Below are 24736 nucleotides of genomic sequence, written 5' to 3'. Positions count from 1 at the left end.
TCTTCTCTTCTCTTCTCTTCTCTTCTCTTCTCTTCTCTTCTCTTCTCTTCTCTTCTCTTCTCTTCTCTTCTCTTCTCTTCTCTTCTCTTCTTCTCTTCTCTTCTTCTCTTCTTCTCTCTTTCGAGTTTCACTCTTGTTTCCCAGGCTGCAACGCAATGGTACGATCTTGGCTCACTGCAACCTCCGCCTCCCAGGTTCAGGTGATTCTCCCGAATAGCTGGGATTATAGGCGCCCACCACCACGCCTGGCTAATTTTGTAGTTTTAATAGAGACAGGGTTTTGTCATGTTGGTCAGGCTGGTCTCGAACTCCTGACCTCAGGTGATCCACCCACCCCTCAGCCTCCCAAAGTTCTGGGATTATAGGCATGAGCCACTGCACCCAGCTGACACTGTGCCTTTCTAAAAACTGTTATTCCATTTAAAAAAAGAGAGAGAGAGAGAGAGACATGCAATTCAAGTATAGTCTTTCACTGACATGATTGCTAGGTATGTTAGAGATGGCAGGAAACTTAGCTGAGTCCTCCTTTCTCTGTGGTTTTAAGCATAAAAATAACCCTAATTATTGTATTTGCTGCATCGTGCCCACTTTACAGGCATGGTGCGCCAGTTTCTGTAAGCATATGCGTACAAGTAAAGATGGAGTGGAGGCATAGCTGAGTCCTCCAATCAAGGGTAGCTGGGCGTGGTCCCTACAAGGACTTTTTCTGGCTGTTTGTCCCCTCCTAACCCTGCACCACCCAGGGCTGTGGTAGGTGTTCCTGTCCTAGATATTCCAGGGGTCACCTGTCCCTAGAGCTGCATTTTCTGGCATTGCAGAAAAGTGAGTAGCTTGTCATTTCCTTGACTGAGTCATGTCAGTTCTCTGCCACTAATTCAGTCTGCAAGTGAGTTTCTTAAGCAATTAAAACAAATCGCATCCGCTTAAACGGGCGGTCATATATTCTCTCCAATTCAGTCGTGAAGACAGCCGAGGACACCAGATTGAGTTTGCTTTTGGCAGACTGGATATGTGAAAATCAAAAATCTTTTTAAATGGGTGATTGTTCACTTTTTGAAAGGTTTCTTTGTCTACAAAAAGATGAACAATGGGATTTCTTTGAACACTGACTTCTTCCAGCATACTCAAGATAAGATTGAATCAATGCCTTGAGTTTCTAGAGTATACTTTATGCATAAATGTGACACGCCTGTAAGAAATATTGAAAGTCTTTTAAAATTAACATTTAAAATTCTTAAAAATTTTTATCTGATAGGTTCAATTCTACTAAAAAAAAATGTTCATAGTTTTCACTCTAGCCTTCAAGAGAGAAGAATACATCCTACTAAATGATAGTTTGAGGCCGGGCGAGGTGGCTCATGTCACTGCTTTGACTCATTCCCAGCCCTGGGGAAAACAGGCAAATCACCTGAGGTCAGGAGTTTGAGACCAGCCTAGCCAACATGGTGAAAACCCATCCCTACTAAAAATACAAAAATTATCCAGGCATGGTGGTATGTGCCTGTAGTGCTGGCTACTCGGGAGGCTGAGGCAGGAGAATGGCTTGAACCCAGGAGGTGGAGGAGGTTGTAGTGAGCCGAGATTGCACCACTGCACTCCAGCCTGGGTGACGGAATAAGACTCCATCTCAAAGTAAATAAAATAAATAGTTTGAACATGCCAGATTTTAAAGTAAGAGCAGCACCTCATGTGACCTGCCATGCATTAATCTTACAGTATTTGTTCTTGGCAACTTAAAGTCAAACCGTTTCACCTTTAAGCTAGAAGGAGAAGGATCTGAAGCCAGCACTCATGTAAAATGCATCCGTTCTCAGCATCAGCCTGCAGCCTGAAGGCCTCCAAGCAGTCAAGGTGATTGTACTGCCAATGGAATGACTGTCACAAGCTGCCTTATACAAATGGCCTAAAAAGATTACGTGCTGAGCAGGTAGACTCTTATCTTCCAGGGTGGCTGTTTAGTGTTATTCCGTTTAATTCAGTGTTGAATGGCCATTAAGCCCCATGCCAGGGAGTCTACATCTTACCAAGATGAATTCAGATGCTGGCCTTGGCTGCATGGAGTCTGCATTCTCGCTTCCCTATCCTGTAAACATGGCTGTCTGCTATCAGGCGACAGAGTGGTTGGTGTCTTGAACAACCTGTTCTTGTCTTCTTTCTCTTGCAGCTTCTTGTCCTATCTCCCAACCCCACCCCAATGGCCAGTGTGCCAGGGTGTCAAAGTGCAGAACTGTCAGGTCATGTAGAGTCAAAACAATAGTGGTTCTCATGAGCTGTATGCAGAAATTCCTTGAATTTTTTTTCCTGTACCTCGACAAGAGCATGAGCATTGGCTTTCTTTTGGAATGCAGGTGTCTTGATTCCTAATAGCTTGTGATTCTCTCATCCAAGTAGGAATGGCCCAGAGATAGAGAGAGAATGTTGGAGGGGTGAGGGGGAAAGAGGTGACCCGTTTAGCTTCTGGAGCTGCGGAGCAGGGTGTATCCTGACTCTGATGGCCAGGAATAGGTGGAGAGTGTGGTCAGCACACCCACTGCCACTGGATCCATGAGAAGGTGGTAGCCTCTTTCATCACATTTTAAATCAATCACAGAGGAGCTCCCAGTCAAGGAAAAAAAGGGGAAGATAAGGATGTGAATGGGGCGAGGGAGGCTGGTGACTGGGCAGCCTTATCTACTTAGCTTCAGGTAGAATGTGGCTGACTGAGCCCCCTCAAGGTAGAGCAGAGAGGGCAGAGCATCCCAGGTGGTGGAAACGGGAAACCCTGGCCTTGTTCCTATAACTGTGGGTATCAGTGAACATCTCTGCCATTCCCCCCCCCGCCCCCATTCTCCAGGGCTGCCTGAGAACTCAGCTGGCGGAAGGAAGTGTGGGCACCCTTCCAGCCTCTTAGTCCCCACCGTTAGCCTCAGGGGCAATGTTGATCGTATTTGACGACTGAGGAAAGTCAGAGTAGCTAAGGAACTTAGCCAAGGAGTGCTCGCCTAATCAAGAACAAAACCAGAGATACAAACCCCATGCCTCTGATCCCGGATCCCAGTGCACGCTTCTCCCCTGTGTGCTCACCTGCCTCCTGGACACGGGCCTGCCGGAGGGGTTCTGCCAGGCCCTGAGACCCTATGCTCTGGGACCCTGTGCCTCCCTCCCACCAGCTCACAACATCAGACTCTAACACCTATGGAAACTTACCACCATAAGTGTCTAAAAGCAAAAACAGAAAATAGCTATAGAAATGGCTTAATCCTTCATGGTCCCAAAGTTCATGTCGTTTTTGGATTATTCACACCAAATGGCATAATTTTTCAGATATAATATCTGAGGTATTTGAACAAAATGAACAAGGGGCATTGTAGGACCAAAAATCAGAGCCTTTCTTGGATTCTCAATCGTATGTTCCTAGGCAAGTGTAGAGGCTCTGAGCTTGTTTTCTGATATTTAAAATGAAGGCCTTGTGCCTGGCCATTCCTAAGGTCTGATTTAGTGCTCATAGGATCCCTCTTTCCATGATGGTGAAATTCAGTTGCTGCTTTGGGGACTCTCGAGTGTCCTGTGAGTGATGCACGTGTGGATGGGAAGCAGGAAACAGGATCTTGGTTAACAGAGGAGCCCTGGGCATCCCCCATCACAGAAATAAACTTCCCTAATAGGAAATGATTGCCTTTATGTTATTGTAATTATTCTTAACACTCGGTACTTGAAAGGACATGACTTCATATTGTTCTAATCTAATGGGAATGTAGCTCCTCACATTTTAAGTAGGTTTTTAACTACAGAACAATAAAACATTTAGCAAATTATGTTCCAACGTGTCTGCACACACTGAAACTTTCAGCTTGGTGCCAGCCATTCTGCTCCCATATGGGCTGACCAAATGGATCAGCTGGATGAGGCAGCTTGGGCTCTGGCATCCATGAGCAACTCTGGCGCCTTCGTTTCCACATGGCAGGGCAGACTGGCTGAGGCTTGGAGCCGAACGTGGTTGGAGAGGCCCTCATTCAAACCGAGTTTCCTTGGTACTGCTCCATCACGTTTGCAGTTAGTCTACTGGCTACGAATCCAGTATCATTAGTGCTGGGACAAATCGCCCCTATGGATTTTCTGTCCCCTGGCCTCTTAATCACACACCTTCTTCTTTTGTGGAGCACAAAGGAAGAGGAGGATGCCAGGATGCCAGTCTCCAGCTTTGCTGATTACTGGCAGCTCTGCTAAGAGCTTCACTAGGGAAAAATGGAGATTAACTTTAAAAGGGTCAGACCCTCTCTCTAGATGGTCTCTCCATATTGTCCTCCTTGTCTTCTCTTTCTTTGCTGTAAATTTATAGATGATTCTTCAGATGTATGCAGTGTACAGCCTGCTAATAGATCCTTTGAAAATCAGCTAAGAGGGGAAGATTGTAACTAGATCACAGGACCCTTTACATTATAAGTGAAGTTTGCCAGGCACAGTGGCTCACACATGTGATCCCAGTACTTTGAGAGGCCAAGGCAAGAGGATCGCTTGAGGCCAAGACTTCGAGACCAGCCTGGGCAACATAGTAAGACCCCCATCTCTACAAAAAATAAAAAATTAACAGGGGGCTGGGTGCGGTGGTTCATGCCTGTAATCTCAGCACTTTGAGAGGCCAAGGCCAGCAGATATCTGAGGCCAGGAGTTTGAGACCAGCCTGGCCAACATGGTGAAACCCAATCTCTACTAAAAATACAAAAATTAGCCAGGCATGGTGGCACGTGCCTGTAATTGCAGCTACTTGGGAGGCTGAGGCAGGAGAATCGCTTGAATCTGGGAGCCGGAGGTTGCAGTGAGCCAAGATTGCGCCACTGCACTCCAGCCTGGGCAACAGAGACTGTCTCAAAAAAAAATTTAGCAGGGTGTGGTGGTGCACTCTTATAGTCCCAGCTACTCAAGAGGCTGAGGTGGGAGGATCACTTGAGCCCAGGAGTTCCATGGTGCAGTGAGCTGTGATTGCACCACTGCACTGCATCGTGAGTGACAGAGCAAGGCCATGACTCTAAAAAACAAAAACTGAAGGTACCTCGGTGTCTGTTTCTTCATCCAGTTGGTCCCTTGTGGTGTCTGAGGAGCCACTCTGCTAGGTCCTTTCTCTCTGTCCCTCTTCTGTAACCTCATGAAATTGACCTGGAAGCCTGGCCACTGTCCCTTAGTTGGATTTCTGTAGGTGACAGGGGGTGTTGCTACTTTGGAAGCAGTTGGGCCTCCCTGCAATCCTGAGCACTGCTGGGCCCTCATCAGGAAACAGTCTCAACTGGGCGCAGTGGCTGTCACCTGCAATCCCACCACTCTGAGAGGCCGAGGCAGGTGGATCACCTGAGAGGTCAGGAGTTTGAGACCAGCCTGGCCAAATGTGGCAAAACCTCGTCTCTACTACAAATACAAAAGTTAGCTGGGCGTGGTGGTGCATGTCTGTAATTCCAGGTACTTGAGAGGCTGAGGCATAAGAATCACTTGAACCCCGGGAGGTGGAGGTTGTAGTGAGGTGAGATCAGGCCACTGCAGTTGTGCCTGGGGGACAGAGTGAGACTCCATCTCAAAGAAAAGAAACAGTTTCGTGGGCTGCAGTGTAGGGTGATTATCCAGATGTCTGGTTGTTGAGGTGTCTTGGGGAAGTAGCCTTTGAGAGAAAAGGCATATATAATTTGGTATATATATATGGCATATTTATATATAATAGGCATTCATACTTAGCTTGAAATCCAGTCTCTGCCACCTTCTAGGTGTGTCATCTTGGCTAGATTATTTTACCCCTTTGAACCTCAGTTTTTTCCTTTGCAGTGTGAGATTAATGAATATATCTAAGTTGGTGCAAAAGTAATCGCGGTTTTGCTACTACCGCAATTACATTTGCACCAGCCTGATACTTTCCTGGGCTGTTTGGACGGATTAAATAGGCGGTGTAAGTTACCTGACACCAGCGGACTCCCAGCCAGTAACATCTGTTTGAGCAGCACCTTCATTTCCATTTGCCTTCCTTGTCATCCATTTTATGAAAGAATCGTCATACTGTGCGTTTAGAAACCAAGGACAGGTATAGCAAATACATTATTTACGGCAATTTGTGCTGCAGAAAACTGGTTCTAAAATTTTTCACTTTCCTCCAGGTATTCCTTCTACCTCCAGGCACTACCACTTCTCAATTTTATTTCAAAAGAAAAAAGTTCTTATCCTTTGTACCATGTTCCCATTGAAAGGTAGGGGTCCTGACCTCCTACTGTTTATTTACTGTGAAATTAGAGCCAGTGTTCTGAGCCCATGTGCACCCTGGCAACTGCTTACAAAGGGTGATTCCTGACTGTGAGAATGTACGTCTTCACAAGAACGATAGCTGTTTATGGAGTTTAAAATAAGCCCACCTGTTTGTCGTGTCCCCTCAGCATGGACCCTTGATCCAGATGCTTCACGGATCTCTGGAGTAGCTGTGTGTGTGTGAGAGAGACTCGGCTGTATTGATTGATTTATTTGTAGAGACAGTTTCCCGCTATGTTGCCAGGTTGGTCTTGAACTCCTGGCCTCAAGCAGTCCTTTGGCTTCAGCCTCCCAAAGTGCTGGGATTACAGGCATGAGCCACATGAGTAGGCTTTGGATGCAACAGCTCCTCTTGGGTTTGACACGTAAAAACGGAGCTGCATAACATGTATAGTGGGTGTTTGCTTAGTGGCTCAGCATACGCCAAAACACTATGCGCAGTGGAGACAACAGGAGCTGGAGCTAATAGGCTCGGAATTCTAGCTCTGCTATTTGCCATGTGACACTGGGTGACGCACATCTCTGAACCTCAGCTTCTTTCTTTGTGGAGATAGTTATATCTACTTTGCAAGTCGTGATTATGCGGAGACATTAATCACATATCACGCAAACTGTGGTTGTCACGCTCTGTTATATCCATTTTGCAAGAATCCTTTATAAAGCACTTAATATATGAGTGCCAATAGCAGTAATAACACTATGCAGAAGAAATGAAGAACAATAATAAATAATAAACTCATGAATATTCAGTGTCAGGAGCAAGAGACGGTGTGTTTACAAAAGAAAAAGTAGCACCAGCCTTGGGCAGGTCACGTAAGCTTGCTTATCTCAGCTGCCTCCCCAGGCGGAAGCTGGCTCCCGTATTGTAAGGACCAGAGCATAAACATGAGAAACCTGTGCAAACTAAAGCACCCTCCAAGACACGCTGCAGAGCCCGTCCTCTCCACGCCTCTGTACTGTTCCTTACGTTTCTGCTTTTCAATACCCACCTTCTTCAGCGAGGAATCATATCACATGCACTTGCAGTGATGCCATCAGGCACTTACAATGTATATTAAATCATCCCAGAGGCCGGGCATGGTGACGCATGCCTATAAATCCCAGCACCTGGGTAGGCCGAGGTGGGCAGATCACTTGAGGTCAGGAGTTCAAGACCAGCCTGGCCAACATGGTAAAACCCCGTCTCTACTAAAAATACAAAAATTAGCCAGGCATGATGGTGCATGCCTATAATCCCAGCTACTCAGGAGGCTGAGGCAGAAGAATCACTTGAACCCAGGAGGCGGAGGTTACAGTGAGCGGAGATCGTGCCACTGCACTCCAGCCTGGGTGTCAGAGTGAGTCCCTGTCTCAAAAAAGGAAAGAAAGAAAAAGAAAAGAAATCAGCCCAGAAAGCCATGGTCATAAAAATACTTGCCAGAATCCCATAATAAATTTTACTTACGTTTCAAGTTCATTTGCTGAGACAGAAACATTTGTTTCTCCTATTTAGCAAGAAGAAACCTGCATGTTTAGTGTGTGTTAGCACATGTGCATGTGTTTACAGATCATTTGTATAGGTCCCCACCCCATAATTTGAGTGGATTTGTATCATTTTCTTTTTGTTTACCATTGTGATCTCTGTGCCTTTACCACATAATTGCCAATTTGCTATGGACAAGAGCCGATCCGGTTACAACCTGGCAAATCTTATCCAAATTTAAGAAAATGACTCTGTAACTTTAGTCTTGTTGCTATTGAGAGTCAAATGATGGAGCTTATCTTCATTGCCCTTTTCTTTCGGGTAGCATTTAAGTCAACTTTTTTGTTTAAGTCAGCTTTTAGGTTTGAAGAATAAACTCATTAGCAAAACCCTTAGAATAATCCAAAGTAATAGATGATATCTTGCCACCAGTTTTGTTTTATGTGGATGGTTCACACATTTCCCCTCTATCCAAAAGTACAGTAGAAAGATGAAAAATATTTCAGCCACCTTTCTTGTCACACAGGGCAACAGGATGCCTTAAAAATATATCATATGGTATCTGGCAGGGTGGCACACATCTTTAATCCCCGCACTTTGCGAGGCTGAGGTGGGCAGATCACCTGATGTCAGGAGTTCGAGACCAGCCTGGCCAAAATGGTGAAACCCTGTCTCTACTAAAAATACAAAAAAATTAGCCAGGCATGGTGGTGCATGCCTGTAGTCCGGCTACTCCAGGGAGAATTCAAGAGAATTGCTTGAACCCAGGAGGCGGAGGTTGCAGTGAGCTGAGATTGCACTATGGCATTTCAGCCTGGACGACAGAGCAAGACTCCATCTCAAAGTAAAAAACAAAAAAAAACCCACATTCATTTCATTTTAGGGTCAGACTTTCTGTGTTTAGGTCCCATCTCTCCTACCAGACATGCGTCTTAGTAAAGTTACTTGGCATAGTTATTTAAACTAGTCCAACTAGTTGAATTATATAACTAGATAGTAGGCTCTTACAGAATGCTGCCATGTTTTTATACTTACGAATGTATTTTTCAGCTTTTATGCGATTATTTCTTAAGAAAGCCAGCAGGGACAAAAGCAAAAAAGATACTTCTTTGACCTTAAGACAGAAAAAGATGTGAAAACATGGAGATGTGTATTTTCAGAATTCTGTACCCATCACTCTATCATTTAAGATTTTAATGGACTTCAAGGTGCTAATAGAGATTTTGAAATTTCTCTGGACCTGGTTCTCAACTCCAAGCTGAACAAGGACCACAGGCACCCAGGTGTAGGTATTTTGTAAGCCACAGCTTGAGATGGTCGCACCTGGTTATGCTCTGTAAGGAACTAAGAAGGCAGGACCACACGAACCTATGAAAAGTTAGCACTGGATGGCCTTCTTTTTAGACACGCTCCACTGAAGTCCTTTTAGCCTATATGTGAAGGAACCAAGGCCCAACAAATTTAGGTGACTGTGTCAGTCATTGGCAGAATCATGTGTGGAGCCTGGGTCTGCCGACTTCCAGGAGAGGGCTGTCTCCTGAATCATTCCAGCATTCGTAGAGCAATGAATGGGATAACTGCATAACGTGGTTCTTCCTGCTCTGTTGGAAGAAGGCATGGCATTTCAGAGCACAGAAATTCATCAGACATTGAAACATTTGCTGTTGTATTGACACCACCTTTTCTTTAGGAATGATCTTGGAAAAAAACTAGGAAAAATTATTCCATTGACCAGTGATGACCAGTTATTGTTCCTTTTGTCAACAGGCAAGATGATGATGAATGAAGTCCTGGCAGCTTCCTGTGTCTCAGGCCTTGTAGAAATAAATGAGACAGACGTGCTTCAAAGTTCTAATGTCCATCACATCGGATCTTGTTTAAGGAAGCGTTAAAAGGAACCCGCCGTTCCCTATTGAGAAGGCTCTGTGCTCTCAGGCATTGTTTCTGATTGAATCCAGAGGTTGCAAGCATGCCTCCCTGTATTACCTGTTGGAGCAGGTTTAATTTTATAAATTTTAAACACAAACTCTATGAGTTTCTAGTTCATAATCGTTCTTTTTTGGGATCCACTCAGATGAACAGTATTGCATCTGTAAGAGATACCCACTTCCACAGGACCAGATTTGATTGGAATACCAGTGGCAACAAACTCCATCTGTAGCATCATCCCATACCGGTGATGGAAAGGACAGATGGCAAGGAAACCCTTTGGGGGAAAAAAAAGTCATATTGTGTTGGACCTACAGATTACTAGGACCATAGCTTTAGGGAACCAAGGCTTTTTTCTTGAACACAATCTCTGTAGACTGTGTAGTTCTTGATTGGTGGCTTTAATCCATTATCATTAGGTATCCCCTTGAACATTCTCAAACACTGAAAGTCTTAAGCTTTCATTAAAAAAGAAAAAGTAAATGCAGCTTTCAGAAAATCCAGGGTTCCGTACAGTCTTCTGAGTGTTTCACTTCAGCCTTGCTGTCCTGTTGTTACAAACAGCAGGTACCTGGGTGGTAGACAAGAAGCCTTGTGGGATAGTAAGGAAACGAGGATGAACAAACATATCACGTCATATCCTAAACATACTTTATAAGTACATTTCTTCTTAGCTTCTTATTCAGGCAGAGATGATAAAAGTTTGCTGCAAGTATCCAGAAATTGTGTTTTGGAAATTATCAGTGTTCACCATACCTGCAGGGAAGAAAAAAATGACAAAAACTCAAATATGAATACCCTTTACACCCAAAAGAATATTTTGGTCATTCTTTTATTTGTTTTGGCTCTGTCAAAAATTAAAGTGCTTGGAATGCTGTAGTCTGTGGTCTCTTGAAATTTAATCAATGAGAACCTGACATTTTCACAGTATGCTGTCACTTTGGACATTCATAATAAAAATGGAAATTCATTTTGGTTGTTAATCATTTGTTTTGCTGTGTAGCTTAGTGCATCTTTTGCGGTCTGTCTGTGCCTAGTAACCAAGCAATTTGTATGTCTAGTGATGTAGAGATACATTCATAGATCAAGCCTTTCACTGTTTTTTTCTATATTTGAACAACCACTCTATTTATTGAAAGGCCAAGAGATTTTTGAATGCCAAGGTCTTTTTGAATATGCATTCTATGACAAGGATTAAAATTAATTCCTGAGGATTATACCTAAGCTTTCTTGAGTTTCTCCTTACAACAGATTTTCCATTAAATTGATTATAATTATATTTTCTGTTAAGTAGTAAGCAGAAAACTAGAGAATGCTATAGGTAATATAGTGGCAATTACAGGGTTTTCAATAGGATCTTTTTTGTTTGACTCTCTGCCCAGTAGTGTTGGAGTATTGTTTTATGTATTCCATCATATTGCAATAATAAAACATCTCCAAAGAAATAGACATGTGAATCTATGTAAAAAAACTTAGGTCTTGCTTGGCATTTCTACCAAATTTGATATGGCAATGAGAAAAAATCCCTTTCCTTCTGTTCTTTTGTAACTAAACCTACAATTGGCAAACATCCATCTAGCTCCCACTTCCCACCCCCCCCAAGCCCCCACCCCCCACGAAGGAAGAGGATGGATTTGTCACTAACCTCACCATTCTAGTGCACATGTGAGCAAATAATTTGGGAAGTTAAACTGGGGAAAAAAAAAGTTTCTGAGGTGCTTTTCAATGGATAGGGTGAAAGGAGAAACAGAATAGCAAATGAAGTTAAAAATAGAATCATTCCTTCAGTGCTGGGTGCATATGCCATCAGCACTTAGCTGGAGGTGTTTTCCAATGATCAGGTGCACATGAAGGCCCATCTGTTGGAAGAGTAATCTTTTTAAAATCCCGAGGCAGCATAATAGGGGCAGAGGTTGCTGGTTTTGTTCCCTGGATGAATTCCCTTTTCAGATGCTCCTATTCCCCTCGGCCTGCGCATCTGGACAGGCTCTCTGTGTGAATCGGCATGAATATTGAACAGCCCACCCTCCATCCCTGCTTCAGTCCATGGCAAAGGAAAGCTTTCACAAGTCACAGTTCTCCAGGGACTTGAAGCATTTTGAGCTGGTCTTTAAAACAGTATTAAGTGACTTTGACAAACTGAAGCTATTTGGTATTTGCAAGGTTAGAAAGAATCCCCCAGGGGATTGTTTGGCTTTGTGAGTAAATGCTGGCCTCTCACTTGAATTCCAATACAGAGATCTCATTCAAATGAGCTGGGTGTCTTATGCAATTTCTTTGTGGTTAATAAATTCCTCATAGAGGGGGAAAAATCTATTTCAGAATGGCCTCCACAAAGGAATTACACATAGATGATTACTTTTATCCATAGATGATTACTTTTATGCACAGATAATTACTTTTATCATTTGCATTTTAAATGACTTAAAAATATAAGCAGTTAAGAACATTGTGAAGTTTGATGCTTCAGAAGAAAACCTCCTTTCATTCATTAATAGTGATTTCCCCAAAGCCACTATTTCTGCGTCTATGTATGAATATTGAAGAACATTCCAGACTGTGGTGGTGCCATCAAATCCAACCATTTTTATGGCTGAGCTTTCTCTTGGAGGACTCTAAAGATTACAGAGAGAGGCAGCCTCGCACAGTGTTTAGATTGGCTCCTAGTTACTGCTTTATAGATGTTTACTGTACCTTATAGTATCTGTGAAAAATACTATATTTACTTCTTTTATTTCTCCTGAAGCACCCATCTCTTTCAAAACTTTTTTTTTATTGTAATAGAAAAACATTCTACCTGTAAGGAAATAAAATGATGCTCATTTTCATCCATTCTTACATTATTACAAAACTAAATCATTTCTCAATCCTGTAAGATACAAATAAATTGCCTATGATTTAGATGATTTAGGAAAAATGATTGTTAACTAGAAAAAATATACATGCATTTTTAATCCGAACTTTTAAAAATATAAGTTCAAGTACTGCACTCAGATATATTTTCTAAAAAGATATCATTCATAAAATTAATGCAAATTTTAAAATCTACTGAAGGATCCGTAGTGCTAGAAATAAATGTGGCTTTCAGATGGCCGTGACTCTCAGCTTGTACAACTGGAAAGAGCCTGAATATGCTTCTTTTTAATTTTGCCCACTTGATCATGGGATGGGTAGAATATTATTGAGTGGAAGCAATTGCTATTCCAAAGATTTTTTGCAAAGCTTTATGAAGTCTGTGACAAATATTATTCTGTATTTTAAAGGACCCTGCGTGGAGAGTTGCACTGATACTTAAAAGCTCCCACACACGGTGTCACACAGGCCAAGAACCACAGCAGTCAGTCATGGAACAGGGACCTCTCTGCTTCTTACTGCATTATTCCCATCCTTTCATTATGACAAAAAAAAAAAAGACTTCAAGGAAAAGGAAGTAACTTTTGCCAGAATGTCCATGCAATCAAGGACTTTCTTTTCCCTATGTAATGTGAGTGCAGAAATGTCCATGTAATAGAGGGCTTTCTTTCCCTTTTTTTTTTTTTTGAGACAAAGTTTCACTCTGTTGCCCAGACTGGAGTGCAGTGGCGCAATCTCGGCCTCCTGGGTTCAAGCTATTTTCCTGCCTCAGCCTCCCAAGTAGCTGGGATTACAGGTGCCCACCACCACGCCCGGCTAATTATTGTATTTTTATTAAAGACTGAGTTTCACCATGTTGGCCGGGCTAGTCTTGAACTCCTGACCTCAGGTGATCCACCCACCTTGGCCTCCCAAAGTGCTGGGATTACAGGCGTGAGCCGCTGTGCCTGGCCCAAGGGCTTTTTTTTTTTCCTGTGTAATGTGAGTGCACTCATAAGCGCATACATCGTGAGACTGGAGGCCATAAGCAGAGTGACCAGAATCCTCTTAGGCCACACAAACACAAAAGTCTCAAAGAGAAGGCCTGGCCAGGGACTGCCAGGAGAGCTCGGGGACCAAGAGGCCAGCTCTGGGTTCTGCAACAAGGGCTGGGGCTCTGGTGGCCCAAAAAGTGATTCCCAGGTTCTCACCTCATGTACAGCAGGCCTGGCCACAACTGAAGCCCCCGCCTTCTTCATACTGACTCCAGACCCTGTGCTTGTTTTTTTTTTTTTAATTAGAATCTTGCAAATTTTTCTCTAAATACCAATATTCCTTCATTCATCCAACACATATATATCTAGTGCTTACTAAATACCCAGTACTGTGCTTGAGATCAGAGATGGAACTGTGAATTAAAATTATGCTTGAGCACGTCATTAGAATGTGCATGTTCCACAGGGATACGGGTGTGTATTACATCTTAAACACAAGAGGAATGCAAAAGACGCTCACAGAGGCAGATGCAAATCAGTAGTTTCACTAAAAATGACTTGTTCTTTGTTAGCTCAGCTTTCCAATATGGAAAACAGAAAACAGTTCTTACAGTTTAGTCTTTCGCTGTTTCTTAGCCAATAACACATTTATAGTTTTATTTGGATTTGAAACCTCTATTGACTTATGCTACTGAACTCTTTTCTAAACCCTGAAAGACTAGCAAGGATGCAGGTCTCACCATCCGTGAGAGCTGCTGTTGAATTCAACAGAGAAGTGACCCTTTTCACCTGTAAATGAGGGTGGGGGAACTCAAAATACTTTCAAGCACAAGGACTTTGGCTTTATAACGTTTGAAAAATTACAGGCAGAATACAGGAAACTATTTCTACTATCAAACCAAAAGAATTCAGAGTTTCTCAAGAGATCTCGCTTATTTAAATAAAAAAAAAAAAAGAATGTATTTCATGGAATAAGGATAGACTCTGGCAAGAGAGTGGGATAGAATCGATAGGAAGTTATTATTTTCTGAAGTGGGTTTGATTTTCCTGGGGCCTTCTTAGCAGTCCACAGAAACAAGGCTGGTTTTCCAGATCCCCATCACAATTAACAGTGGCATTGATTGGATGTTTTTAGTCTAGTTGTATCTGACTTAGATGTTACCATTAAATACAAAAGAGGAAACTGAAACCAAGAGATCATCAGTGAATTGTAGATTTAATTCAGCATTAGCTCCTGTGTTTTTCTCAGGCAGAAGGATACATCAGATGTGAGCACAGGAATTTAACTAACTGGGATATAAGACTTAACATAGGTTTCCTTTGGAAATCCAAACCTTTCTATCCAATGGTGAAGACTATAGAAAATACATGTTGCTTAAAGCAAATTATTAACTCGAGTAAGTACAAGCGTGACCACCACCAAATCATTTGCTAATTATTGTGTCTTGGACTTCAGCCAAGAAATAAGCAATGCTGTGCCTTCCATTCCACTAAAGTCCTACTTACATTCCAAGTAAAAGTAATAATTCCTCAGCGTGCTCAACCAGACCATCAAAATCTCCAAGCTGAGGATCCCCGAGATAATACAGCAACAGACTATGTTCTAGCATAGTTGGGGCTTGAGGTTTTTCCAATGGAACTCCAGTTTTTCAGAAATTTGATTTTTTTTTTTTAATGCACTAACATAATGCTCTACTGGGTATAATCCTAACAGTCTTTGCTGTTGCAAAGGCCATCAGGACCTTGAGGTGCTCCAGGTCTGGGTTCATGCCTGTGGGGTTCACCATGCTGGACCTGGGGCAGCAGCAGCACCAGGCACAGAGCTCAGTCCATAGAGCACCAGCTTCTGACATAAATCAACATTAATGACAGTCACTCTCCTCCCAAGGGTAGAGCAAAAAGCAAACCTACTTAATAGAGCAGATGTTCTTAGCGTATTTTAGCTCATCCCTTAAACAGTCACGAAACACCAGCATCCCATTGGATTTGTCTATGCTTACATCAGGGAAGTTTCTTCTCTTACCAAATTTCTTCCATCACCCCAGTAAAGAAAACACATTGCTTCACTCAGGTGTGTCTCCTCTGCTCCTCTTAGCTCAGTCTTCAGCTCGCTTCTTTTTTCATTCCTTCCCCTTGGTTTCCACTTGGATGATTTGGTAAATGTGTACAGCTGAAGATGCTTGCCGTCGCTTCCATGGTGGGTTCCAAACTTGTCTGCATATTAGAATCACCCGGGAAGCTTCAGCAATCCTGAATCCTCTGTCCCTTCCGCAAAGATTATGATTGCTAGTGTGTGCCCTGGGCATTGGGAGTTTTAGAGGCTCTCCAGGTGGATTCTAACAGGCAGACAAGTTTGGGAATCCCTGGGCTAGAGGGAAGAAAGGAAAGGTTTCTAAGACCTGGGGCTCTTGTGAGTTGTGTGATCTGGAGCAAGTCATTTAACCTCGCCCAGGCTTGGCTTCTCTGTCTGTATGATGAAGATAGTTGTACCAGCAGTTTTCCCATCTGCATAATGAAAATCATGTTTACATTAGGTGGTTACTAATAGCGCATGTCATGGGTTGGCACAGGGTGGGCACTCGGGAAATGATAGCCATCCTCTATCCCTAAGGTAAAATAAAGACAAGGAAACACTGCAGATGATTAAGTGAGGTCAGCTTAATGGAAATGAAAACAAGTAGGTGACAGCCAGGCTCACTGTCACATGGGATGTGTTTTTTTTTCCCTCAGACAATTGAATTGTTCATCTATTTCTAGCTTGTTGGAAAGAATGATACCACCTTACACTCAGAGATAAGGCTATTGTGTTCATCTGTTTTTCCAGGGTGGGGTGGGTCTGCCCAGGGCTTTGTGAATAGGATCCGCCTGGTAGGTAAATCCGAGGCGTATTGGGAAGTGGACTCTTTGACAAAGCCTGATTGACTTCATGAGTCTCCAGGCACACGGCTGATCGCACTTCATTGGGGTGAATGTGACTTCAATATGCAGTCTTGGGGAAGGATAGAAGGTCTATCTCATTTTATCCTAGGTGAGTGGTCTTTTACGGTGGCATAATAAGGGGAGGTTGGTGGTGTGTGAGCATCACAGAAAGAATGTCAGAGCTGAAAGGAACTCACACCATCACCTGAGCCCCAGGAGTTCTTAACAGTGAACACTCAGACTATATGCAACCCCTCTGACATATTTATTTTAGTTTTATTTATTTATTTAATTTTTGAGACAGAGTCTTGCTCTGTCACCAGGCTGGAGTGCAGTGGCACAATCTCGGCTCACTGCAACCTCCACCTCCTGGGTTCAAGCGATTCTCCTACCTCAGCCTCCCAAGTAGCTGGGATTACAGGTGCACGCCACCACACCCAGTTAATCTTTGCATTTTTAGTAGAGACGGGGTTTCACCATGTTGTCCAGGATGGTCTCAATCTCTTGACCTCATGATCCACCTGCCTCGGCCTCCCAAAATGCTGGGATTACGGGCGTGAGCCACCACACCTGGTCTGACATATTTAAAATTTTCTTTGATGAGGGCCATGATGTCTCATTTGATTCAAGAAGTGCTTGCTAGCTTTCCAATACCAAATAATCCATTTTATGAATAAGGAACAAAGTCAAAGGAAACTGTCCAAAGCCACATGGGCAGTTAGGAGCAAAGCAGGAGTAGAATTCAGGGGACCACACTTTTCCCCAACCTTCACTCCCCCAGTTTTATAGTGAGTCTTAAGCATTAACTGTGGCAAGGGACTGTTTAAGCCACAGATTCAACTACTCACTGGATAATCACAGTCCCAAGCAGATGGCATGCTACCAAATGAGGTTCCATTTTTCTTTACCTAAGGACATTATGTCATTACTGAAGGTACTAGGAAGAAGGCAGAACTTCTGTCGCTATTGGAAATTCTCATTATTTTAAACTACAGTGAAAAATCAGTCAGGATTGCGGGGCTAACAGAAATCTGGACAGACATAAAGGAATTTAAACCACAAGTGCAGGCCGGGCGAGGTGGCTCACACCTATAATCCCAGCACTTTGGGGGGCCAAGGCAGGCAGATCAGCTGAGGTCAAGAGTTCGAGACCAGCCTGACCAACATGGAGAAAGAAACCCTGTCTCTGCTAAAAATACAAAATTAGCTGGGCATGGTGGCTCATGCCTGTGATCTGAGCTGCTCGGGAGGCTGAGGCAGAGACTTGCTCGAAGCCAGGAGTCAGAGGTTGTGGTGAGCCGAGAGTGTGCCATTGCACTCCAGCCTGAGCAACAAGAGTGAAACTCTATCTAAAAAAATAAAAAATAAAAAAAATCCCCCAAACAAGCAAACAAACAAAAAACCACGACTGCAAAATAGGCAAAGGCCTAAAGAAGAACAAAGATAGTTTGTATTTCCTTTTTCTTTCTTTCTTTACTGTAATTTTCATGTAGGCTCGAGAGGTACGTAAAGTTTTGGCAGAATGAAGGAAATTTACAACCATCCACAGGACTATTAAATCCTGAGCTCTTGTTCAAGATTTTGGGGATCCATGGTATTTTATTTTGCATTCATTTAAAACGTGTCAATTTATTTAATAGATCACAGCTAATTTGTGCCAGACATTGTCTAACAGCAGACATACAACCACGTGCTAAACCTTTGTTTTGTACAAAACCTTTCCTAGAGGTTTTCATCTCGTGGGAAGAGAAGGACAGTGACATTCATGTAATATTTTGGTTGAGTTTGAGTGCCATAAAGAACAGAGCAGGCCAGGGAGGATGAAATTGGCAACAGTGGGGAGGCTGTGGCTAATATTTCACATGTGATGGTCAGGGAAGACCTCACTGGGGAGGTCTGTTTGTGTAGAGAGCAGAAGGATGTAGGAAGGAAGCCATGATTGATCACTGAAGAAATAAAAGGGAATATGAGTTGAATCTGCTGTCCGGCACAACCAGGTCAGTTTCAGTGGTTTCTGGTATACTGGTTTTCTTTCTCATTGCCCCAAAAACATTTTTTTTTTTTGAGACAGAGTTTTGCTCTTGTTGCCCAGCCTGGAGTGCAATGGCGCGATCTCAGCTCACTGCAACCTCCGACTCCCAGATTCAAGCGATTCTCCTGACTTAGGAGGGTGCCTGTAATCTCAGCTACCCAGGAGGCTTCCTGAGTAGCAGAGATTACAGGCACCCACCACCACTCCTGGCTATTTTTTTTTTTTTATTTTTTATTTTTAGTAGAGATGGGATTTTACCATGTTGGTCAGGCTGGTCTCAAACTCCTGACCTCAGGTAATCTGCCCCCATCGGCCTCCCAGTGTGCTGGGATTACAGGTATGCTCAGCCCCAAGAACATTTTAAAGACCACTTAGCGTTCAGCTTTGCAAGGAGGCTGTGCTGAGTTGGTGGGATCAGCACTATTGTGAGTCCCATGCATTGCTGGGAAGGCTGGTGCTAACTGGGGGTCTGTAAGATAAGCAGGAAGAGGACTGGCTTTGGAGTCATCCGCATGTGGGTCTCACGTCCGCCTCTCCCATCATGAGCTCTGTGACCATGACATGTTGTTTTAGTTTTTTCAGATGGAGTCTGGCTCTGTCACTCAGGTTGGAGTGCAGTGGTGCCATCTCGGCTCACTGCAACCTCCACCTCCCAGGTGCAAGTGATTCTGTGCCTCAATCTCCCTAGTAGCTGGGACTACAGGTGCCCACAACCACGTCCAGCTAATTTTTGCATTTTTAGTTTATATGTGGTCTCACCATGTGGTCAAGGCTGGTCTCGAACTTCTGAGTTCAGATGATCCACCCACCTCGGCCTCCCAAGGGATGACAGGCTTGAGCCACTGTGCCTGGCCGGCATGTTATGTTAATTCTTTTCACATCTCTAAAATGAAGAGAATGATAACTCCTCCCTCACAGGGTTGTTGGGAGAATTATATAGATGGATACGTTTGAAGTCTCAGCTCATTGCCCGTGACAAAAGGCGTCTTCAATAAATGTCAATATTTATTAATTGCAGCGGCAGCAGGAACAGTGCAGTGAGGGTGTGGCTCAAAGGTGTGTCCAGCTCGTCGGTTTTTGTCAGAACTCACTCACTTCCCGCAGTCCGTCTATGGCCAGTTGAGAGTCCACATGGTGGTACTTGTCAGGACAAAAGATGAGTTTGGTCTTTGTATGCTGTACAGTGCTCTTTACATGTGGTAAGGGATAGAGGAGCATTTCATGGAGAAGTGAATTATTGGCTAAAATTCATCTGGGAAAGAGCCACAGTGGAGAAAGTTTTCCAGTAGAGAAAAATGTCTTATTAAAGTCTCAGGAAATGAATTGCTTTTTGTTTAATGTTTCCCTAAAGTTCTTTTTTTTTTTGAGACGGAGTTTTGCTCTTGTCGCCCAGGCTGGAGTGCAGTGGTGTGATTTTGGTTCACGGCAACCTCTGCCTCCTGGGTTCAAGTGATTCTTGTGCCTTAGTCTCCTGAGTAGCATGGACCACAATGCCTGGCTAATTTTGAATTTTTTTAGTAGAGATGGGTTTTCACCGTTGGTCATGCTGGTGTCAAACTCCTGAGCTCAAGTGATCCGCATGCCTCAGCCTCTCAAAGTACTGGTGTTACAGGCATGAGCCACTGTGTCTGGCCTCCCTAAAGATTTTTAATCATTGTTTTCAAATTCCATTTTTACAGTAATGAGAGTTGCATTAAAACGAAACACGGTGGCTCATGCCTGTAATCCTAGCACTTTGAGAGGCCGAGGTGAGTGGATCACTTCAGCCCAGGAGTTCGAGACCAGCCTGGGCAACATGGTAAAACCCCGTCGGTACAAAAAATGCAAAAACTAGTCAGCTGTGCTGGTGGATGCCTATAATCCTAGCTACTCAGGAGGCTGAAGTAGGAAGATCCTGAGCCTAGGAGGTCGAGGCTGTGGTGAGCACTGATTGTGCCACTGCACTCCAGCCTGGGTGACAGAGTGAAACCCTTTCTCAAAAAAAAAAAAAAAAAAAAAAAAAAGAGAATGAAAGAAAAGAAAAATAAAGTAAAATTTTTTTTACAAAGAGTAAGAATCAGCAATAGTCCATTTTTTTTATAGTAGCTTTGAATTTCAGAGGTAAAATGTGCCTAGCATGTGGTCCCTAATATATGTATATATTTTGAGACAGGGTCTCACTCTGTTGCATGAGCCTGGGTGCCGTGCCATGGTGCAATCACAGCTCACCATAGGCTTGACTTCCTGGACTCAAGGAATCCTCCTGCCTCAGTCTCCTGAGTCAGAGGAATTGCTTGAAGCCAGGAATTTGAGACCAACCTGGACGAAAAGCAGGACCTCATGTCTACAAAAAATATAAAAAATTTAGCTGGGCCTTATGTTTAACCAAAATATACCTTGTGGCAGATTCACAGAGGCAGGTGACAAACTGCCTCCTCCTAAAATGACAACTAGAGTTAATTAAGTTACCGAGGCTTAGTTTTAATAATTTCCACTTACATATAAGGAACTTTTGAAAAAAGTTTATTTATTTATTTATTTTTTGAGACAGGGTCTCCCTCTGTCACCCAGGCTGGAGTGTAGTGGCACAAACACAGCTTACTACTGCCTTGACCTCCTGGCCTCCAGCAAGGACCTCCCACCTCAGCCTCCCAAGTAATGGGGACTACAGGTGTGCACCACCACGGCCCATTCCTTTTTTTATTTTTTGTAGAGACAGAGTCTTACTTTGTTGCCCAGACTGGACTTGAACTCCTCGGCTGAAACCATCCTCCTGCTTCGGCCTCCCAAAGTGCTAGGATTACAGGCGTGAGCCACATACAAAGAACTTTGAGATGCTGAAATGAAAAGTGGTGTGGGAGTTCCAAGTACCTTGTTAGGATTTTAAAAGCCCCAGAAGATATTGGCCTTAAGGGGACGGAAGCTGCCTAGCATTAAAAGGACCCCTGGTTTGAAGCAGGGTGGGGAGGAGACCCTGATTTCCCAGACGTGAGGCCCAGTGTGCCTGTCGAGGACACCTGCGGGGAACCTGAGGGACTGCTTCGAGCCACTGCCTGAATGTCTCAAGATCGTGCCAGTGAAAAGGTGTCATTCAAACCAGATCCATTTCTGGCATTTGTCACCAGGACTGTGATGAGTCTTGAACTGATGGTTAGGGAACTAATGCTTATTTTAGAGCCAGCCATTGGAATGTTGGCACAAAGCGTGCAGCAGAGGCAGCGTTCTGCACTTTTGCCGTTTCTGCAGCGGGCTTCCATTTCTCAGCATGGGCGGCTGTCAGGAGGCTGAGGCACTAGGCGTCGGTTTGCATCTGGGGAGCTCTTCTTACCCAGGGAAGCCCCGATCTTTCCTCTCCTTTCACGGAACAAACACTCCTTGTAAATTAGGGATCCCGGAAGAACACGGGGATTTCTAATCCTTAGAGGATGCTGAAAAACTTGCTTTGAGTCAATATAAAAGTTTTGTTTTTTGCTGATTTACATTTCACATTTCCTGTTGTATCTGCCCATCCTAGTGCAGAGAAATGTTTGGCAAGTGGGACGAGAGAAGGGGAAATAGATGGGGCCCACACACCTGGGAGTAATCAGATCAGCTGTGTCCGAAGCTCCTCCTTCACGTGGGCCGGGCTGCCTGCACTAGCTTGCTGACAACTTTAGCTTAGGGATCTCCCCATCTTTAGAGAATCTACCTGCTTGTGTGGGGAAAATGGTGTGGTTGTCACATCAGACCTGAAGAAAGATGCATGCTAATTTAATGGAATTAAATCATTTTTATTTTTATGGAAGTCATCACTCACCCAAAACCCAGGCCAAGCCCTTCCCTCTGTCCTTATCAACAGTCTGGGCATGGCCAGCATGACTTACGAAATTCACAGGGTCCCTGGCTCAGGGAGCTGCCTGATCCCTCAGAAGACCTTAATAAAATGCAGATGGCCTTGACTCATGTATAAAATGTGCCCACAAAAACAGAATGAAAGTTCTTGGGTTAAATGGCAGGTGACTGGTCCATGAAACATTTCCTCATCCCCTCCCTATTGGGGAAGAGAACAGGGAAAGTAACTGGTGACTGGGGGACATGGGACCCCTTGGGGGTAACTGACCTCAACAGAGACCAGCCTTCTGCAAAAGTAGGCTTGGGATGGAGGGTACCAGGACTGGGGCTTTGCTGTGAAAGGAGGCACCATGTCTCCTCTCCCCTTCATGCGTACCCAGCTAGCAGCATAAACACAGAAAAAGAATAGCTCTTATTCCTTTTAGATACGAATAGCATTTTAGATCCATTTCCTCACTCCTCAAAACAGATCTAAGAAGGGTTCTCTCTCATAGGCTGGTGGACTTTAGAAAGGAAGGGAAACTTGTCCAGTGTCTCAGCTAGTGGAAGTACTGGGGCTGAGCCCCGTGCCTGTGCACCTGCAGACTTTCCAGCCTGGGATCACCCAGACAGAACCTGAGGGAAGGAAAGGTCAACAGGTGGAAGCATGAGTATCCAAGGCTCAGAGCAGAATAGGCCAGGAGCCGGGTGAAGGGTGCAGGGCCTTCATGTGCTGGAGGAAGGTCCCAGCAGAGACTAACCCTCTTCCTCTTCTGAGATGCTGGGTATCTGGGTAGTCTGGAAGAGGAAATGATGAATGAGTTGTTGATAACAAAAAATGGTCACACCCTGAGAATCTCAGACGCCCTTTCTCATTTTGGGCTGCATCTTGAAGCTGCCTTTACTAGACAGAAATGTAGCCCAGGAATTCTACCTTGGGTTCCCGGTGCTACAGTTCCTCAGGGAGGTGAGGGGGAATTGGGGACCAGACCACAGGTCTCTGTAGGATCTCCTCTGGCAGGAAGGCCATTGGTGGGAATGTTTCCACTAAAACCGAGAGCAGAACAGTTGAGAGTTGAATGAGGTGGGTGGGAAGAAGGGGCAGGACAAACTCCAAGTACCAGGCGGGTCACTAATTCAACCTTCAACAAATACTGATGGAGGCACTGGAATACAGATCATGGTCAAGCACAGACTATTACTCAGGAGACATATGTTCTAATGCATGAGCAACATGCATGTTATAGGCGATAAGTGGGAGCTGCTCTTCTGTTTGTATATCCTAATAGAGAAAGTGACCAAGAAATGGAGAAAATAAGTCGGGGCACAGTGGCTTATGCTGGTAAATCCCAGCACTTTGGGATATCGCGGCCGGTGGATTGCTTGAGGCCAGGAGTTCGAGACCAGCCTGAGCAACATAGCAAAACCTTGTCTCTATGAAAATTTTGTTTCAAAAAATTAGCTGAGCATGGTGGTGCATGCCTGTAGTCCCAGCTACTCAGGAGGCTGAGGCAGGAGGATCGCCAGAGCCTGGGAAGTGGACATTGCAGTGAACATAGATTGTATCACTATACTCCAGACTGGGCAACAAAGCAAGACCTGTCTCAAAAAACAAATGATAAAATAATTTCAAGTTTTAGTAAGTGCAAAGATGAAAACAATTAAGAGGCTGAAGGCCTGAGGAATTTTTTTTTTTTTTTTTTTTTTGAGACAGACTCTCACTCTGTCGCCCAGGCTGGAGTGCAATGGCACGATCTCAGCTTACTGCAACCTCTGCCTCCTGGGTTCAGGCAATTCTCCTGCCTCAGCCTCCTGAGTAGCTGGGATTACAGGCATGCACCACCACGCCCAGCTAATTTTGTATTTTTAGTAGCGATGGGGTTTCTCCATGTTGGTCAGGCTGGTCTTAAACTCCTGACCTCAGGTGATCCGCCTGCCTCAGCCTCCCAAAGTGCTGTGATTAGCTCACAGGCGTGAACCACCTCGCCTGGTTGGTTCACCTTTAAAACCGGCTGAGCCACTCTCAGGAGAGGGGCTGGTGGCCTGCTCTGTAGCAAGGACATAGGGGGAGTCTGGATTCCCCACACAGGACAACATCTTGTACCCTCTGGAAGCTTCCACATGTCCCCTAAGCATTCCATGTCGGAAGCGTTACCCAGCACGGAGCTTGCTTCTCCCATGGAAGCCAATGTGATGGCACTAGATGATAAGAAAAGAAAAAGCTTTATTGCCAGTTGACTGGCAAGGGGACAGCAAGCAATGCTCAAGTCTGTTCCCTAATCTGGGGTGGCGCGAGCCTTTGTGGGCTTTCTAACTAGTGCCAGGTGATCTGGGAAGTGGACATTGCAGCGGGTCTACCAGGCTTGTGGTGGGAACAGTCAGGAGGCTAAAGCTTTTCCTTTTGCCCATGGGAAAGTCTGGCTCTGCTTCACAGTAGCAGGGTCCATGTTACGCCTATAATGAACTGGTCTCAGGTTACAGAAGCACTTGGAATGGTCAGTAGGTAAGCCTCAAAGAGGT

At 44.2% G+C, this 24736-nt stretch overlaps 1 protein-coding gene across 5 annotated transcripts in view; it reads left to right on the top strand.

The window, feature by feature from the left end:
• The window catches only part of SCAF8 (SR-related CTD associated factor 8), a 250670-nt gene that overhangs the window by 175021 nt on the left and 50913 nt on the right, over positions 1-24736 (top strand). For 2 of the 5 annotated variants that reach the window (XR_004262853.1, XM_032258747.1), the window contains one exon: positions 9488-10619. The exons of the other annotated variants lie outside the window; for them this stretch is intronic. The gene's annotated coding sequence lies outside the window, so the exon portion shown is untranslated. Of the gene's footprint in view, positions 1-9487; positions 10620-24736 lie in introns of those variants that run through there. 5 annotated transcript variants of the gene reach the window in all.

The sequence above is a fragment of the Sapajus apella genome, unplaced genomic scaffold (genome assembly GCF_009761245.1).
Source record: "Sapajus apella isolate SASKATOON/1434 unplaced genomic scaffold, GSC_monkey_1.0 scaffold105, whole genome shotgun sequence".
In the NCBI taxonomy this organism is placed as follows: domain Eukaryota; kingdom Metazoa; phylum Chordata; class Mammalia; order Primates; family Cebidae; genus Sapajus; species Sapajus apella.
This window is presented reverse-complemented; position numbering and strand designations above follow the sequence as displayed.